This window comes from Leucopleurus acutus, assembly GCF_964270905.1.
Source record: "Leucopleurus acutus genome assembly, chromosome: 12".
Taxonomy (NCBI): domain Eukaryota; kingdom Metazoa; phylum Chordata; class Mammalia; order Artiodactyla; family Delphinidae; genus Leucopleurus; species Leucopleurus acutus.
Window position 1 is genome coordinate 4,641,053 of NC_139154.1, and position 20,072 is coordinate 4,661,124.

A 20,072-nucleotide genomic window follows, 5' to 3' on the forward strand; every position below is an offset into this window, starting at 1 on the left:
AAAACAAGTACTGAAATTGAATCTGTGATTTAAAAACTCCCAACAACAAAAAAAGTCCAGGGTCAGATGGCTTCACAGGGGAATTCTACCAAACATTTAGAGAAGAGGCAACACCTATCATTCTCAAACTCTTCCAAAAAATTGCAGAGGAAGAGACACACATTCTATGAGGCCACCATCACCCTGAAAGCAAAATCAAAGATATCACAAAAAAAGGAAATTAAAGCCAATATCACTGATGAACATAGATGCAAAAATCCTCAACAAAACACTAGCAAACAGAATCCAACAATACATTAAAACCATCATAAACCATGATTAAATGGGATTTATCCCAGTGATGCAAGTATTCTTCAATATATGTAAATCAATCAATGTGATACACCATATTAACAAATTGAAGAATAAAAACCATATGATCATCTCAATAGATGCAGAAAAAGCTTTTGACAAAATTCAACACCAATTTATGATAAAAACTCTCCATAAAGTGGACATAGAGGAAACATACCTCAACATAATAAAAGCCATATATGACAAGCCTATAGCAAACATCATTCTCAATGGTAAAAAACTGAAAGCATCTCCTCTAAGATCAGGAACAAGACAAGGATGTCCACTCACCACTTTTACTCAACATAGTTTTGGAAGTCCTAGCCACAGCAAACAGAGAAGAAAAAGAAATAAAAGGAACCCAGATTGGAAAATAAGAAGTAAAGCTGTCGCTGTTTGCAGATGACCTGACACTATTCATAGAAAATCCTAAAGATGCTACCAGAAAATTACAAGAGCTCAATGAATTTGGTAAAATTACAGGATACAAAATTAATGCATAGAAATCTCTTGCATTCCTACACACTAACAATGAAAGATCAGAAAAATAAATTAAGCAAACAATCCCATTTATCATTGCATCAGAAAGAATAAAATACCTACAAATAAACCTACCTAAGGAGGCAAAAGACCTGTACTCTGAAATCTATAAGATGCTGATGAAAGAAATCAAAGACAAGGCAAACAGATGGAAAGATATACCATGTTCTTAGACTGGAAGAATCAATACTGTCAAAATGACTATACCACCCAAGGCAATCTACAGTTCAATGAAATCCCTATCTAATTTATCACTGGCATTTTTCACAGAACTAGAACAAAAATTTTACAATTTGTGTGGAAACATAAGAGACCCTGAATATCCAAGCAATACTGAGAAACAAAAATGGAGCTAGAGGAATCAGGCTACCTGACTTCAGACTATACTTCAAAGCTACAGTAATCAAGAAAGTATGGTACTGGCACAAAAACATAAATATAGATCAATGGAACAGGAAAGAAAACCCAGACATAAACCCATGAACGTATGGTCAATTAATCTATGACAAAGGAGGCAAGAGTATGCAATGGAGAAAAGACAGTCTTCAGTAAGTGATGCTAGGAAACTGGACAGTTACATTTAAAAGAATGAAATTACAACATTGTCTAACACCATACACAAAAATAAACTCAAATTGGATTAAAGACCTTAATGTAAGATGGAATACTATAAAACTCCTGGAAGAAAACATAGGATACTCTTTGACAAAAATCACAGCAGTATCTTTTTGGATGTGTCTCCTAAATTAATGGAAATTTTAAGAAATTAAACAAATGGGACCTAATTAAGCATAAATGCTTTTGCACAGCAAATGAAACTATAAACAAAACCAAAAACCATCCAAGAATGGGAGAAAATATTTGCAAGTTATGCAACTAACAAGGGATTAATCTCCAAAATATACTAACAGCTCATGCAGCTCAATATCAAAATAAATAAATAAAACCCAACCCAATCAAAAACTGGGCAGAAGACCTAAATAGACATTTCTCTGAAGATATAAAGACGGCCAACAGAAACATGAAAAAATGCTCAACATCACTAATTATTAGAGAAATGCAAATCAAAACTACAATGAGGTATCACCTCATACCAGTCAGAATGGTCATCAAAAACTCTACAAACAATAAATGCTCTAGAGGGTGCGGAGAAAAGGGAACCTTCTTGCACTGTTGGTGGGAATGTAAATTGATAGCACCACTGTGGAGAACAGTATGGAGGTTCCTTAAAAAACTAAAAATAGGTCTACTATATGACTATGCAATCCCACTCCTGGGCATATATTCAGAGAAAATCATAATTCCAAAAGATTCATGCACCCCAATGTTCATTGCAGCAGTATGTACAATAGTCAAGACATGGAAGTAATGTAAATGTCCATTAACAGATGAATAGATAAAGAAGCTGTGACACACACACACACACACACACACACAAACACACACATGGAATACTACGCAGACATAAAAAATAATGAAATAATAACATTCGCAGCAACATGGATGGATCTAGAGATTATCATACCAGATAAAGTAAGTCAGACAAAAAAAAATATCAAATGATATCACTTATATGTGGAATCTAAAAATGATACAAATGAGCTTATTTACAAAACATAAATAGATTCACACACATAGAAAACAAACATGGTTACCAAAGTAGAGGATGTGGGAGGGATAAATTAGGAATTTGAGAAAAAGATATACACACTACTCTATATAAAATAGATAACCAACAAGGACCTACTGTATAGCAGAGGGAACTATACTCAATATCTTGCAATAACCTATAATGGAAGAGAATACAGTAAAAAGAATATATATATATATATATGTATATATGAAAACTGAATCACTGCTGTACGCCTTAAACTAACACAACACTGTAAATCAACTATATTTCAATAAACTTAACTAATTAATTAAAAAAATATATTTCCATTCCCCCCATGAGGTATTTTTCTTCTGCTCAATGTTATTCTTCATTAATAATCATGAAACATTTATCCATTTTTAGATAATTGATTAGAAAGTTTGATTTAGCATTCTTCTAAAATAAAGTTCCTTGTAGTCATAAGCAAACTACCTTGCTATTTATCTATTTCCAAATTCCTAAGAAGAATATAATGTGTGGGAGAAATTTTTACCTGGAAGCTTCTTGAAAATTAAAGTATGTGGATCCTTTACTGTCTGACAGTATTGCAAAAATATATTGAATACTGTGAATTTATACATATCTTGACAGGGACTTAAAATGTATATTTGACTTCTACTATATGATCAATGAAATATTTCCAAATATACAAACTCTTAATATACAAGATAAGAAATAATTTTCTTAAACATATATCATCCAATTTGTCCTTTAATGCTGATTATTATTTCTAATACAGGAGGTTTATAAGTTATTCAAAGTTATAAATAATTCCAGTTTGGTTTAAAACTGCATTGAAGGTTAGAATGTTTATTAAGAAAATATATTAAATTACAAATAGTATAATCCACTTTATGGACAAAAGGAAAAAACATATATATATATATATATATATATATATATGTATGTTTGTGTATTTGTGTGTGTCTATAAATATATCTGTACATAAATATATATGTAGATATGTAAACATAAAAAGTAACAGAAGTTTGCAACCAATGTTATGACAATGATTAGTTCTGGTAGGAATAAAAATGGGAATATTCAAATTTAACACAATGTATTTCTATATATTTAAATATTTTATAAGAATACATGGTTGCATTATTATAAAATACAAATATTATATGATTAGATAATATATTTGAAAAATAAATAAATGGATCTTTTACCTTAAATTTAAATAAATACTTGCACATAATTCTACTATTCTATGGTTTTATTATTTTTGCAAATTATATATAAACCTGCTGAAATAGAGTTTTTAATTATGGTGATAGAAAGGGATTTATGTTTTTATTATTGTTTTTTAATCATTAACCTGTTGTCACAAACTGTTTTATTGTTGTTGAACTTTTTTTTTTAATCACAGATTTTAAATTCCATAGTTATCAAACCCTGAATGCATGGATCTGTCTCCTGGCTTTTAATAATATTTGGTTCATTAGTGAATGGAACTTAAGCACTTATTATACTCTTTTACATTGTGAAAATTAATAAAGTAAAACCCCACTAAAATGAAGTTGTGAGGCTATAAGGAGGAGCTCAAACATGCATACCACTTCAGGTCCATACAGATCCCAATAGGAAAAGAGGTACCTTGCATCTTTGGCAGAAAGTGACACTGCTTTACTACCACCAGGAGGAGGAAGAAAGTTTTTTTTCCTTGCTTGGCAAGAGCTCAGGCAATGAGAGACTGTCATAACTCAGCCAATGAAAATCCATTATACTTTAAACTCCCAGTTTCCTCCAATGGGCTTTTGGCTTATAACAGCCCCTTACAACTTCCCCTTTCCTATAAAAATGTTTTTTCTACCTTACCAGACTTGTGTGTGGTTTGCAATAGTTTCATGTCCTGAATCACATAAGAATAATTTGGGTATGCAAGCATGATACAAGTAGGCAAAATCTGAATATGCAGCCTAAAAATGAAAGCCTTTGATTAGTGTTTTCTGTGGGGATGTCTGTGGGGAGGAAAGTAAAGTCGAAAGAATAAGTTATTGACTATGGATTCAGAGATCTAAAATGTAATGTAATGAATGGGAGAACTAATCAGCAGTAAATGGCATAGGGATTTCTTTTGTGAATGTGCTTTTGCTTTTAGAGAGTCAGAAAATATTCTCAAGGTTATATGGACTGATGTAAAAGTTCTGTTTAATAGTTATTCAACTGTAATATTCATCATGATTTTTATATTCATGGTGTCAATTTGATTTTACATACATTCTTTTTTAATTGATACACATTATAGTTACAAAATTGGATGTTTCAGATGTACAATATAGTGATTCAATATATTTATGGATTATACTCCATTTAAAGTTGTTATATTGGCTACATTCTCTGTGCTGTATCATACATACTCATAGCTTATTTATTTTATACGTAGTAGTTTGTACCTCTTAAGCACCTACCCCTATCTTGCCCCTCTCCACTTCCCACTCCCCACTGGTAACAAGTTGTTCTCTGTATCTATGAGTCTCTTTCTGTTTGGTAATATTCATTTGTTTGTTTTATTTTTTAGATTTCACATATAAGTGATGACATACATTATTTGCCTTTGTCTGACTTATTTCACTAAGCATAATACCCTCTAGGTCCATCCATATTGTTGCAAATGGCAGAATTTCATTCTTTTTTATGGCTGAGTAATATATATGTATTGTTCTTCTTTTTCTAATTCCTTTAGATGGTAGGTTAGGTTTTCTTTTGAGACTTTTCTTGTTTATTGAGGTAGACCTCTATTACTATAAACTTAGAACTGTTTTTGCTGCATCCTACAGATTTTTGGAAAGTTGTGTTTTCATTTATCTTGAGGTATTTTCTTATTTCTATTTTGATTTCCTCAATGACCCATTATTTTTTAGTAGTATGTTGTTTAGCTTCCCCTTGTTTTTGTTTCTCCCATTTTTATTCCTGTAATTGATTTCTAGTTTCATAGCATTGCAGTCAGAAAACAAATGCTTAGTATAATTCCATTTCTCCTAAATTTGTTGAGATTTGTTTTGTGGCCTATCATGTGATCTATCCTGGAGAAGAACCATATGCACTTGAAAAGAATGTGTATTCTGCTGTTTGTTAGATGGAATGTCATATAGATATCTATTAAGTCCAGCAGTCTAATGTATCATTTAAGGTCATTTTACGCTTGATTTTCTGTCTGGATGATCTTTTCATTGGTGTAAGTGTGGTGTTAAAGTCTTCTACTATTATTTTATTATTGTCAATTTCTCCATTTATGTCTGTTAATATTTGCTCTATATATTTAGATGCTCCTATGTTAGGTTCATACATGTTAATGAGTGCTAAATTCTCTTCTTATATGCATTCCTTTAATATTATATAATCCCCCCCTTTTTTGAGTTTTGATATAGACTTTGTTTTAAAATCTATTTTGTCTGATATGAATATTGCTATCTCTGCTTTCTTATATAATTTCTATTTGCATGAAATATCTTTTTCTGTCCTGTCACTTTCAGCCTATTTGTTGATACTTGTTTTCTCATTGTTTTTGCACTTCTCTCTCTTTTTTCTTCTTCTTTTAGTTTCGCCTCTTGTGATTTGATGATTTTCCTTAGTGGTATGCTTGTTTTTCTTTACCTCTAGTTTTTGTGTATCTATAGTAGGTTTTTGATTTGTGGTTACCATGAAGTTCATATATGTTGACCTATAACTACTTGTTTTAAATTGGTAGTCATTAAGTTCACACACATTCTAAAAGATCTGTGCTTTTTTACTCTCCCCACCACCAGGTTGTGTTTTTAATTTCATATTTTACATCTTCATATCTTTCCTTTATTGTGTTGTATTTATTATATTGTACTTACACTTGAGTTTTACCATTTTTGTCTTTTAATTTTTGTACTAGCTTATTTAAGTGATTTATCCACAACCTTTACTATATATTTGCCTTTACTAATGGGAATTTTTCTCTCCTATAAATTCTTACTTCTTTTGGTAGCCTTTTTTTTACCACTTAAAGACCCAGCAACACTTCTTGTAGGATCATTTTAGGTGATAAACTCTTTTAGTTTTTTGTCTGGGAAACACTTTATATTTCTTTTAATTCTTAATGATAACCTTGAAGGGTAGAGTATTCCAGTAGTGGGTTTTCCCTTTCAGCACATTAAATATGTCATGCCACTCCCTTCTGGCCTGCATGGTTTCTTCAGGAAAGCCAGCTGATATCCTCATAGGGGTTCCCTTGTATGTGACTATTTGTTTTTCTCTTGCTTCCTTTAGAAGTCCCTCATTATCTTTAACTTTTGCTATTTTGATTATTATATGTCTTACTTTGGGTCTTTTTGGGTTCATCTTGTTTGGGGTTCTCTATGAATCTTGTAACTCTATTTCTTCAGCTTTGGGAAGTTTTCAGCCATAATTTCAACCAATACATGTTTGACCCTTTTCTCTCTCTCTCTTTGACTTCTGGGGCCTCTATATGTGGATGTTATTACACTTGATGTTGTTTCAGAGTTCACTTAAACTGTCTTCATTTTTATTTCATTTTTCTTTTTGCTCTTCTGACTGGGTGATTTCCATTATTCCATCTTCCAGATTACTTAACATTCTTCTGTATCACCTAGTCTTCTGTTAATTCCTTCTAGTGTGTTTTTATGTCAGTTGTTCTTTACTTTAGCTCTGTGGGTTGCTTTATATATTTTCTAGTTCCTTGTTAAAATTCTCACTGTATTCTTCTACTCTTTTCCCTTTTTCAGTTAGCACTCTTATTACTAACGCTTTGAAATATTTACCTGGTAAATTATTTATCTCCTTCTCTAGTTGGTTTTTCAGATTTTTTTCATTTATATCTTTGAGGCAAATTTCTCTTGTCTTCTCATTTTGTTTTTCTTTCTCTGTCTCTATGAAATTAGGTGAAACAGTTATCTATTCCCATCTTGAAGTGATGTCCTTGTGTGGGAGTGTCCCTGTGCTACTTAACTGTCCCTCCAGAAAGCTGTGTCTGAAGTGAGCCTGGGTCAATCTTCCCCCAAGGTGCACTGGCAGATATCTCCTTGGTAGGAAGTGGGGCTGGAGATACAGGGACTAGTACCAGAGCCAGTAGTGAGCTGGGGTTTCTTTTATGCTCAGTGACCATCACCAAACTATTGGACACAGAATAGGGTTGCAAGGTGCTAGAGAAGAAGCCCAGAGGGCCAGGTCCAAGCTGGTTATGTTCCCTCTAAGTGTGCTCTTTTCTGCTTCTCATCAACAGAATATTTGCCCCAGTGGGTAGCAGCACTGCAGCAAGTAGGCTACATCAGGTGCCTGATGCAGGTTGGGGTGTTCAAGGCAGAAGTTGCTGTAAACTGGCTAGAGCCTGAGCAGTTTTAATATACTTCCTCTGCCTTGTTCCTGGGAGTAAGCAAGCATGTAAGCACTTGACACAGTCTTGGTTTCTTACAGCCTTCCTGTAAATCCCACTGTTTTTTGAACCATCTAAGGGAACTCACCTTTTTGGTGTCATATACCAGGCCTGGGGGCCCAGTATGTGCCTTGAATCCTAACTCCTCAGGAAAGATCTCTGAGCCCACCATAGCCCCCTCCTCTTTTGTGTCTGCTACTACTGGTGTGGGTCCTGACCTGATCACGTCTCTTCCCTTCCTACCTGACTCTGTGTGGATCTTTCTTTACAGTTTAGTTGTAGAAGAGTTTTTCTATCCGTCTCATTTGTTTTCAGTAAGAGTTGTTCCACATGTAGATGCATTTTTGATGTGCTTGTGGGAGGATGTGTGCTCAGTGTCCTTCTACTCTGCCATCTTGATCTCCTCCCCATTTACTGGCATTCCTAAGTGGATTTGGGATATTTTGGAGAAACTCTCAATCTGAGATAATAGAGAAATTGATGCACTCGAGTGTTATTGTGAAATTGCAGTTAAATTTAAAAAGTTATCAGGGACCACATTATTTTGAAGGGTCCATAGAGATTACTCTTTGTAGTTCTGTTGCAATATGTAATGTTGGACAATACTTAGAGTGAAATGGTAGATTAAACACTATCCTGGGAATTTTGATATTTCTCTATGGATTTTTTTCTTCATGAATAAAGAGAAACATAGATTATACTCATACGTTTATGGTTACAGGGTTACAAGATTTTTGGTTTGAATGTTGAATGATGAGAGATACTTTTAAATTGATCATTTGCACTCTGGCCAGGGAAAAATTCTTTTTAACATTTTTTGCTACCTATTATCTTCCTAAATCAATGTAGTATAGTTAAAGGTATATTCTCTCATTTCTGTGGCTGAATCTTTGATACACATGAGGCAATATAACATAAACACCTGTTTCCCTTTTTCCCCAACCATTATCTGCAACCCTTAACATTATGGCACTCCATCAAACTTCTCAACACAACCCCATATATCCCCGACTTATTAATCCTATAAAGAAGTGCCAGGTGGGATGAGGGTGTTGTATGCCAGTCTTGAATATTCAGATTATGCCTTGAGACTGAACCAGACTCTTCAACAAATTTCTATCCAACTTGAGGAAAACCCAGAGGATTTTTTTTTTTATGTTCTGTCCAAGTTTACAAGATTAAGAGAATTACCAAACTGTGTTATTTTTCCTTAACTCCCTAGCCCCCCCCAAAAAAAAACAGTGACAGGCCTTTTGGTTTTTCCTCTCTTTCTTGTTCTTTGGTTCTGGTTACTGAATATTTATTGGGTTGAATAATCCAGGTGGGCTAAAAAGAATTAAAGTATGCAATTTTAAATTGCAAAAGATACACAGAAATCATTCTGCAAAGGGTATTTTTCTCACTCTTATTTTACCTAAGCATCCTGCTCATTTTTAAATTATGCAAAGGGAGTATAATATTGTGTTATGAGTGTTATTCACCAATATTAGTCATTATACCTTATTATCAAAAGAGTATCTGAGATATGGGTTCCAAAGAAAGGTCAACACTTATGCATAGACCCTAATACTTAATGTATGACACAATATTGAAACAAGAGCAGAGATAGAAACTATAAACTAGTTGTGCCCAGTTAATTTTTAAATAATATGACATAACTTTTAATACAATGACCAAATTAATATGATAAAATAATTGAAAAATTAGACATATTTATCAAATAGTTCCTAACAAGTTACGATTATGTTAAGTTTAAAGAAACAAAATTACCTCAAGGTAAATAGGCCAAATTTAAGCACAGAGTGAGGCCATTTTCAAACCCTGGATGATGGAAAGTAAACAACTGTTCAGCAGAATTTGTGTAATCAGAGTGGGTAGAATAAATTCTCTTAACTTCTTGATAAAGAAGAATAATAAGCTATGTAACATGTGTGCACACACACACATAAATACATGCTCAGAGAACACAAATTGTATAAAGTTTTAAAATAAAACAATCAACCATGTATTCAGTCATTCAGCTTTGAATCCTGTCTTATGGACTATGTGCTCTTTTTTCTCTCCAGGATGTCTGTGAAAGATCTTAGATTGAAAAGTCACACAGATCTGAGTTAGGTTAATAACTTTAGTAAATCTTGCTTTGTGACTGTTGGCAAGTAATTTAAGCTCACTCAATGTCGTTTCTTTATCCATAGGTATGTATATTTAATTCTGAATATACTAAATTCTCTATATCTATCTATCATACACAAACACAAAACTGTTACAAAAAACAAAATGAGGTATTAAAATTAAGCATACACTGAAGTACAGTTAATAAGAATTTTACAGTTATTGTGATTGTTAGAAGTGTTATAGTTGAAAATAAACACCAATTATAGGCCATGAAAACATGACAATAGCTAAAAACTTGTTGAGTTTATCATATTCCTGGCCCAAACTTCTTCCCAATAGCCCTCTAAGATAGGTACAATTACCCTTACACTTCCTTTATAGAGGCACACATAAGTTAAATAATCTTACCACAGGTATACAGTTAGCAGAGTGTGGCACATGTATTTTAATTCAGAAGGGTGGACTTTAGAGTTCTAGTGTTTTTTAACCTAATCTTTTAAAATTGAGATATAATTTACATACATTAAAATAGACAAAACTTACATGTTCAATTCTGTAGGTTTTGACAGTTGTATACACTAATATACACTAATGTAATCTCTCAACCACATAACAGAACATCTGACATCTCAGAAAGTGCTCTCTTGCCTCTTTCTACAGTCAAACCCAATTTTCAAGGAAGTAACCACTGTTCTTACTTAGTTCTGTTTTTTCATATCAATGGAAAGAGAGTATTTATTTTTATCTTTACTTCTTTCACTCAACATAGAGTATTTAAGTTTTATCCATATTACTGCCTTTTTAATTGTCCATTCTTTTTAAAATTTCTAATGAGTAGTCCATTGTATAATATACCACAGATTATTCATCCATTATTGCATTGATAGAGTTATGAGTGCTTTTTCCTGTTGGGGGGAGTAGAGGGGCACTTTTATAAATAAAGATGTTCTGAATATTCTTGTACAGAAATTTTTGTGGGCCTATGTTTTCCTTTCTCTGAGATAAATAACTTGAAGTTGAATTGCAGAATCAGAAGGCAGATGTTAATTTTCAAAAAACTGCTAAGCAGTTCTACAAAGTGGTTGTACTATTTTACAATTTGACATATAAGAAATATTTGATATATAACAATATATAAGTTTGGATTGCTCCATATCCTCCTCAAACTTTGGGGTTTTCAATCTTTTTAATTTTAGCCATTCTCAGGAGTGTGAGGGAGTAATCTCATTGTCAGAGATACAGCTCTTAACCACAAGGCTCTATATCCTTATATACGATGCTCAGAAACACTCTAATTTCAGTAAACATATTTTAAACCACAATAAAGTCATGAAGATTGCAGTCAGGTTACAAGGCATGGTAGAATTTCCACAGCAAATTGAGAGAAAGTATTAAAATATTCTCTAGAGAGAAACAAAATGGTAGATATAAGGATGAGTGACTGCAGTTCAAATTGAACTTCTCTCCTTCAAACCAAAATGGAAATTTCTTTCACATTATGATTCAATTCCCAAGAGAATAGCTTAACTGAATAAATCCCAGATCATTTTAACTTGACCCCCAAAGCCAGCTTTATTTTCTGTTTTTAGATGTTTGTCCTCAGGGCTTCTGTCAAAAACCCTGACTGTGAGACTGCTAAGAGAAGATGGAAGCGACAAGTACCACAGGTGATGAGAATAATCTATGAACTAAATCTCCCAGGGCCCAATTACCAGCTGCAAAATTGAAGAAGTCAGATTCATTTCTGACTTCAGACATTCAATTTTCAACTTATTTTGCAGTCATATCCCAAATATTAGGAAAACAAATGTTTTATCTACAAATTAAGTTAATGTTTTTACTGAAGATGGTGCATTACATTTAAAATTTTTCAACCCCTTTATTAAGTACAGTTAATTATAATTGTATGTAACTCATTACGTGCCCTACTATTTATTCCTAAAAATCAGGGGCCAACACTACAAATTTTATGCTTTTAAAACGTGTAAGAGCCTGAATCAAAACTTATTCTCTAAGAAAGAAAATAAAGATCTATTTAAACTTTTAAAAAGCTTGTCTTCTATTTAAAACTGCTTCTTATCACAATTTGATAAGAAAAACTAACGTAACATTTTTTTCTCCTGGAGAACAATCACTTGAAAAAATTTTGAGTTTTTTTTTTTTTAACATCTTTATTGGGATATAATTGCTTTACAATGGTGTGTTAGTTTCTGCTTTATAACAAAGTGAAACAGTCATACATAAATATATGTTCCCATATGTCTTCCCTCTTGCGTCTCCCTCCCTCCCACCCTCCCTATCCCACCCCTCCAGGCTGTCACAAAGCACCGAGCCAATATCCCTGTGCCATGCGGCTGCTTCCCACTAGCTATCTACCTTACTACGTTTGTTAGTGTGTATATGTCCATGACTCTCTCTCGCCCTGTCACAGCTCACCCTTCCCCCTCCCCATAACCTCAAGTCCATTCTCTAGGAGGTCTGCGTCTTTATTCCTGCCTTACCCCTAGGTTCTTCATGACATTTTTTTTTCTTAATTTCCATATATATGTGTTAGCATATGGTATTTGTCTTTTTCTTTCTGACTTACTTCACTCTGTATGACAGACTCTAGGTCTATCCACCTCATTACAAATAGCTCAATTTCATTTCTTTTTATGGCTGAGTAATATTCCATTGTATATATGCACCACATCTTCTTTATCCATTCATCCGATGATGGGCACTTAGGTTGTTTCCATCTCTGGGCTATTGTAAATAGAGCTGCAATGAACATTTTGGTACATGACTCTTTTTGAATTTTGGTTTTCTCAGGGTATATGCCCAGTAGTGAGATTGCTGGGTCATATGGTAGTTCTATTTGTAGTTTTTTAAGGAACCTCCATACTGTTCTCCATAGTGGCTGAACCAATTCACATTCCCACCAGCAGTGCAAGAGTGTTCCCTTTTCTCCACACCCTCTCCAGCATTTATTGTTTCTAGATTTTTTGATGATGGCCATTCTGACTGGTGTGAGATGATATCTCATTGTAGTTTTGATTTGCATTTCTCTAATGATTAATGATGTTGAGCATTCTTTCATGTGTTTGTTGGCAGTCTGTATATCTTCTTTGGAGAAATGTCTATTTAGGTCTTCTGCCCATTTTTGGATTGGCTTGTTTGTTTTTTTGTTATTGAGCTGCATGAGCTGCTTGTAAATTTTGGAGATTAATCCTTTGTCGGTTGCTACATTTGAAAATATTTTCTCCCATTCTGAGGGTTGTCTTTTGGTCTTGTTTATGGTTTCCTTTGCTGTGCAAAAGCTTTGAAGTTTCATTAGGTCCCATTTGTTTATTTTTGTTTTTATTTCCATTACTCTAGGAGGTGGGTCACAAAGGATCTTGCTGTGATTTATGTCATAGAGTGTTCTGCCTATGTTTTCCTCTAAGAGTTTGATACTTCTGGCCTTATATTTAGGTCTTTAATCCATTTTGAGCTTATTTTTGTGTATGGTGTAAGGGAGTGATCTAATCTCATACTTTTACATGTACCTGTCCAGTTTTCCCAGCACCACTTAATGAAGAGGCTGTCCTTTCTCCACTGTACATTCCTGCCACCTTTATCAAAGATAAGGTGTCCATATGTGCATGGGTTTATCTCTGGGCTTTCTATCCTGTTCCATTGATCTATCTTTCTGTTTTTGTGCCAGTACCATACCGTCTTGATAACTGTAGCTTTGTAGTATAGTCTGAAGTCAGGGAGCCTGATTCCTCCAGTTCCTTCTTTCGTTCTCAAGATTGCTTTGGCTATTCGGGGTCTTTTGTGTTTCCATACAAATTGTGAAATTTTTTGTTCTAGTTCTGTGAAAAATGCCAGTGGTAGTTTGATAGGGATTGCATTGAATCTATAGATTGCTTTGGGTAGTAGAGTCATTTTCACAATGTTGATTCTTCCAATCCAAGAACATGGTATATGTCTCCATCTATTTGTATCATCTTTAATTTCTTTCATCAGTGTCTTATAATTTTCTGCATACAGGTCTTTTGTCTCCTTAAGTAGGTTTATTCCTAGATATTTTATTCTTTTTGTTGCAATGGTAAATGGGAGTGTTTTCTTGATTTCACTTTCAGATTTTTCATCATTAGTATATAGGAATGCCAGAGATTTCTGTGCATTAATTTTGTATCCTGTCACTTTACCAAATTCATTGATTAGCTCTAGTAGTTTTCTGGTAGGATCTTTAGGGTTCTCTATGTATAGTATCATGTCATCTGCAAACAGTGACATCTTTACTTCTTTTCCGATTTGGATTCCTTTTATTTCCTTTTCTTCTCTGATTGCTGTGGCTAAAACTTCCAAAACTATGTTGAATAAGAGTGGTGAGAGTGGGCAACCTTGTCTTGTTCCTGATCTTAGTGGAAATGCTTTCAGTTTTTCACCATTGAGGATGATGTTGGCTGTGGGCTTGTCATATATGGCCTTTATTATGTTGAGGAAATTTCCCTCTATGCCTACTTTCTGCACGGTTTTTATCATAAATGGGTGTTGAATTTTGTCAAAAGCTTTCTCTGCATCTATTGAGATGATCATATGGTTTTTCTCCTTCAATTTGTTAATATGGTTTATCACATTGATAGATTTGCATATATTGAAGAATCCTTGCATTCCTGGAGTAAACCCCACTTGATCATGGTGTATGATCCTTTTAATGTGCTGTTGGATTCTGTTTGCTAGTATTTTGTTGAGGATATTTACATCTATGTTCATCAGTGATATTGGCCTGTAGTTTTCTTTCTTTGTGACCTCCTTGTCTGGTTTTGGTATCAAGGTGATGGTGGCCTCATAGAAGGAGTTTGGGAGTGTTTCTCCCTCTGCTATATTTTGGAAGAGTTTGAGCAGGATAGGTGTTAGCTCTTCTCTAAATGTTTGATAGAATTCACCTGTGAAGCCATCTGGTCCTGGGCTTTTGTTTTTAGGAAGATTTTTAATCACAGTTTCAATTTCAGTGCTTGTGATTTGTCTGTTCATATTTTCTATTTCTTCCTGATTCAGTCTTGGCAGGTTGTGCATTTCTAAGATTTTGTCCATTTCTTCCAGACTGTCCATTTTATTGGCATAGAGTTGCTTGTAGTAATCTCTCATGATCTCTTTTATTTCTGCAGTGTCAGTTGTTACCTCTCCTTTTTCATTTCTAATTCTATTGATTTGAGTCTTCTCCTTTTTTTTCTTGATGAGTCTGGCTAGTGGTTTATCTATTTTGTTTATCTTCTCAAAGAACCAGCTTTTAGTTTTATTGATCTTTGCTATTGTTTCCTTCATTTCTTTTTCATTTATTTCTGATCTGAGTTTTATGATTTCTTTCCTTCTGCTAGCTTTGGGGTTTTTTTGTTCTTTCTCTGATTGCTTTAGGTGTAAGGTTAGGTTGTTTATGTGAGGTGTTTATTGTTTCTTAACGTAGGATTGTATTGCTATAAACTTCCCTCTTAGAACTGCTTTTGCTGCATCCCATAGGTTTTCGGTGGTCGTGTTTTCATTGTCATTTGTTTCTAGGTATTTTTTTGATTTCCTCTTTGATTTCTTCAATGATCACTTCATTATTAAGTAGTGTATTGTTTAGCCTCCATGTGTTTGTATTTTTTACAGATCTTTTCCTGTAATTGATATCTAGTCTCATGGCATTGTGGTCAGAAAAGATACCTGATACAATTTCAATTTTCTTAAATTTACCAAGGCTTGATTTGTGACCCAAGATATGATCTATCCTGGAGAATGTTCCATGAGCACTTGAGAAAAATGTGTATTCTGTTGTTTTTGGATAGAGGGTCCTATAAATATCAATTAAGTCCATCTTGTTTAATGTATCATTTAAAGCTTGTGTTTCCTTATCTATTTTCATTTTGGATGATCTGTCCATGGGTGAAAGTGGAGTGTTTAAGTCCCCTACTATGAATGTGTTACTGTCGATTTCCCCTTTTATGGCTGTTAGTATTTGCCTTATGTATTGAGGTGCTCCTATGTTGTGTGCATAAATATTTACAATTGTTATATCTTCTTCTTGGATCGATCCCTTGATCATTATGTAGTGTCCTTCTTTGTCTCTTTTAATAGTCCTTATTTTAAAGTCTATTTTGTCTGATATGAGAATTGCTAGTCCAGCTTTCTTTTGGTTTCCATTTGCATGGAATATCTTTTTCCATCCCCTTACTTTCAGTCTGTATGTGTCTCTAGGTCTGAAGTGGGTCTCTTGTAGTCAGCATATATAAGGGTCTTGTTTTTGTATCCATTCAGCTAATCTGTGTCTTTTGGTGGGAACATTTAGTCCATTTACATTTAAGGTAATTATTGATATGTATGTTCCTATTCCCATTTTCTAAATTGTTTTGGGTTCGTTATTATAGGTCTTTTCCTTCTCTTGTGTTTCTTGCCTAGAGAAGATCCTTTAGCATTTGTTGTAAAGCTGGTTTGGTGGTGCTGAACACTCTCAGCTTTTGCTTGTCTGTAAATGTTTTAATTTCTCCATCAAATCTGAATGAGATCCTTGCTGGGTAGAGTAGTCTTTGCTGCAGGCTTTTCTCCTTCATCACTTTCAGTATGTCCTGCCACTCCCTTCTGGCTTGTAGGGTTTCTGCTGAGAGATCAGCTGTTAACCTTATGGGGATTCCCTTATGTGTTATTTGTTGTTTTTCCCTTGCTGCTTTTAATATGCTTTCTTTGTATTTAATTTTTGACAGTTTCATTAATATGTGTCTTGGCGTATTTCTCCTTGTATTTACCCTGTATGGGACTCTCTGTGCTTCCTGGACTTGATTAACTATTTCCTTTCCCATATTAGGGAAGTTTTCAACTATAATCTCTTCAAATATTTTCTCAGTCCCTTTCTTTTTCTCTTCTTCTTCTGGAACCCTGATAATTCAAATGTTGGTGCATTTAATGTTGTCCCAGAGGTCTCTGAGACTGTCCTCAGTTCTTTTCATTCTTTTTTCTTTATTCTGCTCTGCTGGTGGTTTTTTAATAGACAATTTTATCTCTGTTTGGTTATGGTGAGTCTGCTATTCTATTTATCTTCTAGACCAAGACATTGTTGACTTTGATTCTGTAAACAGAGACAACGAAATCCAATAGGCTGAGTCATTTTTTCTCAAATGGGAATATGCAGAAATCTCAAGGAAATTAGATTAATTTACACATTCAAAAGAGAAAAGATGCAGTGTTTAATGTAATATATCTCACTGAATTTTAATGATTTAACTACTATAAATAGAACACAGAAAGGACTGTATTCCAAACACACATGATCACCTATAAACTGAGAATTATAATTATATTAAATATGTGATATTTTGTTCATTTAAAATAAATGAGGAAATAGTAAAATGTTAACATTGTACATTCCACTTGACACTTCTACTAAATATTTGAAAATCATTTGGTACTTTACTAAACCTAATACTATCTATATAAAGAAGATTCCATCAATCAATATATACTTACAGAACTAATTATTTGTTTGGTAAATTAAAGATATGAACTTATGTCAGAAAGACATGAGGTTTATATGGTTGTAACCATCTTGTGACCATTATTTCTGCCTTGACTAGGCAACACTTATCAGGTAGACTTATGCCTTCTTCCCTCTAAGCACCAATACTGACTTAAAACACCTTAGCCTAGTAAAGAGAGTAGTTTTTCCACAAAGAAAGAAATAATGATTAAACAACCATATGTGTTAAAGTTCATTTAAAATAATTTTAAATAGTTTGGATATAGGTTCTCTAAAATTAACCTGCAGAACGTTTGACAACTCTAGCTATCAACAAACAGCTGGAAGATTGACTACATTAATATTTTAGATGGAGACAATTTACCTGAAAGTAAAAATTCACGGGCTCCTGGAAGAATTATAAGCATTTAAATATCAGATCATTGACATTTAAAAAGGTAGAGTAATAAAATTATATGATTGTATATGCTATCATTAATTATATGGTAGGAACATAAATTTATTTTATAGCACACAGGTTCTAAACATTTGCTAAAACATCTGCTCATTCTCATAAGAGGAGATCCTTTGTTAAAACATGTCTATACATAAGCTGCATGATCCCATTCCATGTGTTGTATCTAACCCTTTTATAAAAAGCTAAATTATGTGTATGTGTTGTTTTGTATAACTTTTTTGATAAAACATCAATACACTTTTGCAATGCCATTCAAAATATGTTAAAATTCAAAAATTCTGGGAAAACTCTTATGTTTTTTATACCTGTCATGGAAAATTTTACCTATGTTCACATATTATTATATTCTGAGTTTTCATATATCTCTTTGCTATTTAAAGCAGAGTGAATTTAGGAAATGAGATTGTGATTACAGTGAGTATGTATTTTCAACCAGATATTTTATGTTGTGTCAAACAACCTGAACCATCTAAGATTTAAGTGACTCAATAAATCAAATATTTTATGAGATAAAATAATCAGAATTTATGAGTCCTCAAAAATTTAATTCAGAGAATTATGAATATTGTGAGTTCTCAAGATTAAGTAAAAATAAGGTCAAATATAACCTTAGTTTAAATTCCATATGTCATATACAAATGTATCATTTTATAAAGCAACAGTTTATAACTCAAATAAAGCAAAATAAGACTGAATAATGTTACATAAAATTATATATACTTGTTAGTGAAAGTAAATATGTATTTGATTTTAAAAATTAGCAGAACTTTGCCATTATGATTATAGAAAATGCAGAATGTAAGATAAAAATTTAGTCACATTGTTTTGTCTATTATTATGAACAGAAAGAAAATAAAGATTGTCATTTTCCTATTTATTTGAAAGGTTGCTGATAATGTCATAAAATGATCACAGTCTTCAAAGAGATTTGTTGTGAGTTTTTGGCTTTAGGATTGTCTTAGGGAAGAAATAAGATAGAAAATGTGCCCAAAAGTTCTCAGCCTGTGCCAGACATATTAATACCTGTAAAATTTTAAAAATGCACAACAAAACTCTATGAAATTAGCAGCCTTCAAAGCTTTCCTTCAGAAGCTCACAGGGAAATATTCATGAATACAGAAACATAACAAGCAAAAATCTCACAAGAATCCCCAAAACTAGGAAAAATTTAAAATCTGGGGAGAATTAATAATAATTTTAACATAGATGAAGTCAAATTAAGAATAAAACTTTCCAAGGTTTCAATACTGCAAGTGGCCTTTATTAATGAGACAGTGCCAAAAATCCACTTCACTATCTATCTCCTGACCTAGGGACTTCAGAATCTTAACATCCAGGAGACTGAGTATCTGTCCCTTTGTGCTTCATGGATTTTTACTTTAAGTCAGTAAAATACTATTGTATGTATACTGACCTTACCAAATGAAAACAGTTGTTCTAGACAAATACCATTTTATTCAAAGATGAATAAATTAAGTAGAGAAGCAAAGAAAATAATAATATTGAGCCACTGGAAAGAAAATATTGTAGAACAAAGGAAAAAGAAGAGTACCTGGGAATCTGAGGAATAATCACACACTGGCAAATAGGGGGGATTGAGTAAAACCTTCAAATATATTAGAAGCAAACACAAATTTTTAGAAAGAAAAATAAAATCTTATAAGGTGAAAAACAATGTGATCCACACACTGACAACATCAAATTCTGCTGAGGATGTGGAGTAATAGGAACTCTCATTTATTGCTAGTGGAAATACAAAATGGTACAGCCATCTTGTAACACAATTTGGCAGTTTCTTATAAAACTAAACATACCCTTAGCATACTATCCAGCACCTGCACTTCTTGATATGTACCCAGAAGAGTTGAAAACTAATGTCCACACAAAATTTTTCACACAGATGTATGCCTGCTACACAGATGTAGCAATTGTATGCATAATTTACACAATTTGGAAGCAACCAAGATGCTCCTTGGTAAGTAGGTGAATGGATAAGTAAGCTGTGGTACACCCAAACAATAAAATGTTCTTCAACACTAAAAATAAATGAGCTTCAAGCTATGAAAAGATATGGAGTGATCTTACATTCACATTACTAAGTGAAATAAACCAATCTGAAGGCAAAATATGG